Source organism: Marmota marmota, unplaced genomic scaffold, assembly GCF_001458135.2.
Source record: "Marmota marmota marmota unplaced genomic scaffold, marMar, whole genome shotgun sequence".
NCBI lineage: Eukaryota > Metazoa > Chordata > Mammalia > Rodentia > Sciuridae > Marmota > Marmota marmota.
The window spans coordinates 1,346,741-1,353,427 of NW_026000140.1; positions in this window are offsets into that span (position 1 = coordinate 1,346,741).

Genomic DNA, 6,687 nt, shown 5'->3' on the forward strand with positions numbered 1-6,687 from the left:
GGTGGGTCGCAGGCCCGCCTACCTTGCAGGAGTGATTGGAAGCTCTGTCCCGCCGCGGGCCACTGGGCCTTTTCTGTTGGTGGTCAGAGTTCCGCCTACCTGGCAGGCGCGGGGGGTGGGGCGCGGCTCTGCCTCTCAGCAGGCTGGTGCTCCTCTTCTTCCGGTGGGTTGCAGGCCCGCCTACCTTGCAGGAGTGATTGGAAGCTCTGTACAGTAAGTCTTGAAGTGGCTTAGTGTCAGTTTTCCAACTTTGTCTCAGTGTTGACTTGCCTATTCTGAGATTTTTGCTTTTCTGCATAAATTTTGAAATCAGTTTATCATTATCTGCAAAACTAGTTGCTGGGATTATTGATTAGAATTTTGTTGAATGCATACATCAGGTTGGGAAGTACTGCCATCTTTTTTTTTTTTTTAATCTTTATTTTTTATGTGATGCTGAGGATCAAGCCCCAATTCCTCATGCATGCCAGGCGAGCACTCTACCTCTGAGCCACAACCCCAGCCCAGTACTGCCATCTTTACAGTATTGATTTGTCCTGTTCACAAACATGGAATATCTCCATGTATTTAGTTCTTTGGCATTTTTCATAAGAATTTTGTAGTTTTCCTTGGTATAGATCTTGTATATACATTGTTAGATTCATACCTAAGTATTTTGTTTTATTTTTAAGGTGCTGAAGTATAGTGTTCCACTTGTTCGTTGTTGATCTGTAGGCAAGCAGTTGACTTTTGGTGTATTAATCTTGTATCCTGCAGTCTTTTACTATATCACTTGTTTGTTTTAGGAACTTTTTGTTGTTTCTTTTGGCTTTTCCACTTAGATGCTCTCATCATCTGTGAGCAGATATATTTTTATTTTTATTTAATTCTTTCCAATCTGTATACCTTTTATTTCTTTTTCTTGTTGCATTACATCAGCTAGGACTTCAGTATGATATTGAAAAGTACAGTGGTGAGGGGATACATTCTTGTATTGTTTTTTATCTTAATAGGACTACTTTGAGTTTGTTACCCTTAATATAATGTTTGCAGGTACTTTGTAGATGTTCTCCATTATGTTGAGGAAGATTCCCATCTATTTCTATTTTGCTGAGTATTTTTGTTAAATCCTTGCATTTTAAAAAATAGCTTTATTATATGTGTGTATATATATATATATATATATATATATATATATATATATACATATATATATATATATATTTTTTTTTTTTTNGCTCAAATATATTTTTTAAATAAAAATTTAATTTATTGTTTCAAATATCCAATATTAGGTCTGTTCTGGGTACCAGAGGAGATGGAAAACAAACTTGTTGTTTGAACAGAAAAAAACTTAATATAAAAATTGTTAACTAGATTCTGTTAAAAAAACATATCTGGATAGAAATTAAATTGGCAAAGATAGATTTTATTAAAAACAAATAAACAGGGGCTGGGGATGTGGCTCAAGCGGTAGCGCACTCGCCTGGCATGCGTGCGGCCCGGCTTCGACCCTCAGCACCACATACAAAGATGTTGTGTCTGCCGAAAACTAAAAAATAAATATTAAAAAATTCTCTCTATATCTATCTATCTATCTTTAAAAAAAATTAAAAAAAACAAATAAAACCTACTGTAATCGAAGAGAGACTCCAGTATAGAACTGGGTTCCATTTCAGATACAAGTGGAACAAATGGGTATTTATAGCCAAGGAATGAGCTGGAGGATGGACATTGATGTATGGAATATTACCAAGAGGAAACCTGGGGTCTGGGAGATTCCAGTTGAACTAACCTAACAGAATTCTATCTGAAGATTGGCGGAGGTAATCACATATCTTTTTCAGGGGAGATTGGGTAAGGAGTGTGATCAGACATCTGATATATAGGGTGACAATTTTTTGCTAAATTTAACAGAGTTCTTGTTAAAACTGCATTCTGTGAGGAAGTACATGGTTGGGATTAAGAGGATTCAGGAGTATGACTGAAGTCAGGTCAGGCAAAGAATCTTTGCCAATACAAAGGCCATTTAGGAAAATGAAAGGGTAAAAAGGCAATTTTAAGATATGTGGGTGGTAGCAATTGTCACAAACAATTTCCATTCTTAGGGGCAGGGGAGTGAAGAATAAAATTCTGAATTATTAAAACATGGTGACTTGGAAGAGGAGTCCGACAGAGCTGAAACCCAGACCTCTGAGGGCTGTGCTAGTCTATAAGCTTGGGGCCGCCATGAGGCTGGTTTTCTAAGTGATGAAAAAGTTGCAAATGAGTTGTTGCACTGCCACTGTGCTGCTGCCAGGATATAAGGAACCCTGAGCCATAGCTGGTTTTAAAGCTAAGAAGTCAAGAAGCAAATGGGAAGAAGCAAATTCCCCTCCCTTCCTACAGCCTTCCCACAACCTGATGCAGTCTCCCTCTACTGCCCTCTACTGGCAGAGCCTCACAGGCACACTTGGCAAAAGAAGAAGGTGGCAGTGGTTCAGCCCCAGCATTTCTGTATTTCACAACATAATGGGAGTCACTACATTAACTAATATATATTCACAAAAATTCCTTGCATCCTAATCTTGGACCAAAGACAGTTTAATAATAAATTATTTCCAAGTAATACTAGTGAAACTTTTTTTTAAAAAAGCTTCACATAATGGTCATATCCCACTTTTTTTGTTGTTGTTTTGCAAAAAAAAAAAAGTCATTAAATCAGCAAAGATTATATGGAGAAACACAGTATAGAGCAGAGACGGTGAAGAGTTGAATAAGTTACTTGATAATTGGCACAAATATGAAATAATGGAAATTTTTATGTTTAAATAAAATGAGAGAATTATCTTAAATTTCAAATAACTTTGAAGAAATTTTTGCTGAGAATTGAACCCAGGGCCTCACACATGCCAGGCAAGAGCTCTACCACTGAACCACAACTCCAGCCCAGCTTCTCATAGATTTTCAAATGTTGAATCAGCCTTGTATACCTGGGCTAATCCCACTTGATCATAGTGTGTGACTCTTCATACATTGTTGGAATCAGTTTACATATACTTGGAAGATTTTTGCCTCTGTGTTCATGAGAGACATTGATCTAGTTTTCTTGTAAAGTCTTTGATTTTGATGTTAGGAAAATACTGGCTTCACTGAATAAATTAGTATTCCTTCCATTCCTGTCTTTTAAAAGAAATTGCAGAGAATTAGTATCATTTTCCCTTAAATGCTTAGTAGATTTCATGAATGAATCAGTCTGGGCCTGGTGCTTTGTTTTGGAAAATTGTTGACTCAATTGGAAAAACTGGATATCCACATTCAGAAGAAAGAAAGTGGACCTTTATCTGATACCGTATATTTAAAAAAACAAGTCAAAAAATTTAAATGTAAGACTTGAAACTATAAAACTACTAGAAGACAACAAGAAGCTCTATAACATTGATCCTGGTAATGAGTTTTTGAATTTGATCCTAAAGGCTTAGGCAACAAAAGTAAAAATACACACATGATTACCTCAAGCTAAAAAGCTGTACAGCAAAGGAAACAACTGAGTGAAGAGTGAAGAGATAACCTGAGAGAAATATTTGCAGTCCATACATCTAATAAGGAAGGGGTTAATATCCAAAATACATAAGGAACTCAAATCAATAACAAAAAAACCCAATTAAAAAAAAATCAACAAAGGACCTGAATAGACAGATCTTTTTGTTTAATTTGTTCAAATTAGTTATATATGACAGAATGCATTTTGACACATCATACATAAATGGAGTATAACTTTTCATTCTTATAGTTGTACATGATATAAAATTACACTGGTCATATAATCATATATGCACATAGGGTAATAAAGTCAGATTCATTCTACTATCCTTCCTATTTCCATATCTCTCCCCTCTATCTAATCCAAAGTACCTCTATTCTTCCCTAGTTCCTGCTCCCTTATTGTGAATTAGCATCCACATATCAGAGAAAATGTTCAGCCTTTCGTTCTTTGGGATTGGCTTATTTCGTTTAGCATAATATTGTCCAATTCCATCCATTTATCAGCAAATGCCATAATTTTATTCTTTTAGGCTGAGTAGTATTCCATTGTGTATATATACCACATTTTCTTTATCCATTGATCTGTTGAAGGACACCTAGCTTGGTTCCGCAGTTTAGCTATTGTGAATTGAACACTGATGTGGCTGCGTCATTGTAGTATGCTGTTTAAGTCCTTTTGGTATAAATCAAGAAGTAGGATAATTGGTCAAATGGTGGTTCCATTCCAAATTTTATGAGGACTCTTCATACTGCTTTCCATAATGGTTTTACCAATTTTCAGTACCACCAGCAATGTATGAGTGTACCTTTTTCCCCACTTCCTTGCCAACATTTATTGTTGATTGTATTTTTTCTTTTTTAAAAATATTTTTTAGTTATCAATGGACCTTTATTTTTTTTATTTATGTGGTGCTGAAAATCAAACCCAGTGCCTCACACATGCTAGGTAAGCCCTCTTCCACTGAGCCACAACCCAGCCCTCTTTTAAAAAAAATTTTTTTTAAATATGTTTTCTAGTTGTTGATGGACCTTTATTTTATTCACTTATTTATATGTGGTGCTGAGAATTGAACCCAGTGCCTCACACATATGAGGCAAGTGTTCTACCATAAGCCATAATCCCAGTCCTGACAGATCTTTTTCTAAAGAAGGCTTACAAGTGGCCAACAGAAAAAAAATACTTAATGTCACTAATCATTAGAGAAATGCAACTTAAAACCACAAGGAGATAACTCACATCTGTTAGAATGGCTATTATCAGAGTTGATAAGGATGTGGAGAAAAGGGAACCCCTGTACCCTGGTAGTGGGAAGGTAAATTGGTATAGCCATGGAAAATAATAAGGAGTTTCCTAAAAAAACAAACAAACAAAAAACTAACTAAAAATAGACAATATATTCCAGCAATTCCACTTCTGGGTAAATAGCCAAAGGATTTGAAATCAGCATAATTGAAGAGATGTCTACATTGTCATGTTTGCAGCATTATTTACAGCCAAGATGTTGAATCACCGTAAGTGTTCATCAACTGATGAATGGTTTGAATGGTTAAAGAATACACACACACACACACACACACACACACACACACTGGAATACTATTTCACCTTTAAAAAAGAAGGAAATCACTGGGGGTAGTGGTGCATACCCCATGACTGGGGCTGAGGCACGAGTATCGAAGCTTCAAAGCCAGCCTCAGCAACTTAGCAAAGTTCTAAACAACTTAGTGAGACCCTGTCTCAAAAAGGGCTGGGGAGGTGGCTCAGTGGTTAAGCACCCTGAGTTCAATCCCTGGTTCCAAGGAAAAAAATGATCCTGTCATTTGTGATAATGTGGTTGAACCTGGAGGACATTATACTAAGTGGTATAACCCAGTCACAGAAAGACAAATAATACATGATCTCACTTATATGTGGAATACAAAACAAACAGAAGTAGAATGGTGGTTACCAGAGGCTAAGGGGTAGGAGGAATGGGGAAATGTTGGCCAAAGGGTACAAAGTTTTGTTTTGAAGGGAATGGTTAAGTTTTTTGAGATCTGTTGTACAAAACAGTGACTATAGTTAATGTGTTGTTATGTTTCAAAATTATTAAGAGTAAATTTCAAACATTCTCATCACAAAAGCTAGTATTTGATATATGTTAATTAGCTTGATTTAATTATTCCACATTATATACACATTATATCACTTGTACTCTACGTGTGTGTGTGTGTGTGTAAATGTGTGTGTGTGTGTATGTATATATATATATATATATATACATCTATATACAGTAAAAAATTATTCTTTAGCAGGGAAAAAAATCAGTAGTTATAGTCATTTGCCACATGAGGTCATTATATACTTGATTCTTTACTGTGCTCTGGCAATAATCTAAGCATCATTATTTTGATGATGACTGGTTGGCAAAAGATAGGAGCTGATGAGAGGACTTTGTGTTGCCAGACTAAAAGCCTTACTGATTAATAAATACTTCATTGAGTATGATTTAATGTGTATATATGTTCTAACTTGAGCTTTTAGATTAAACATGGGCAGACAAAAAGATAGTCTACTACAAAACTCTCAGCTGCTTCTCTAGGTATTAGATTGAATAATATTAATTGTAGGGGTTTTGTGGAATAGTTCTAGATTAGGTAATTATGCTTAGCAGGTTGCCAGGAAATTTAATGTTCTAATGGTCACTCACTGAAGACTGAATATTAAGAACTGTCTTATAAGACTTCACCATTTGCTTAATAATCATGTATGAAAAGAATCTTGTTATTTCTGTTATTCTATGAAACTAGGATAGATAATTATATTTTAGGAAAAAAGACTTACTTAAAGCTGTTGTCTAGAAAGTCAGTAACAGAGGAAGGAAAAAATTTGATCTTTCATGGACCCAAGAATATCTTCTGAAATAACCTGAACAGTAATTCCCTGGTGTTACTTCAAAACGTTGGTGGTGAGGAATCAATTTGTGTTAAAAAAATAAATGTGATCCCAGTTACCTATCAGGAGGCTGAGGCAGGGGTTCTAACATTTGAGGCCAACCTCAGTCCCTGTCTCAAAATAAAAAATAAAAAAGACTGCATATGTAGCTTAGTGATTAAGCACCCCTGGGTTCAATCCTTGGTACCAAAAAAAAAAAAAAAAGATAAATTTGAAAGTTATCTAGTATTATAATTTATGATCTTGGA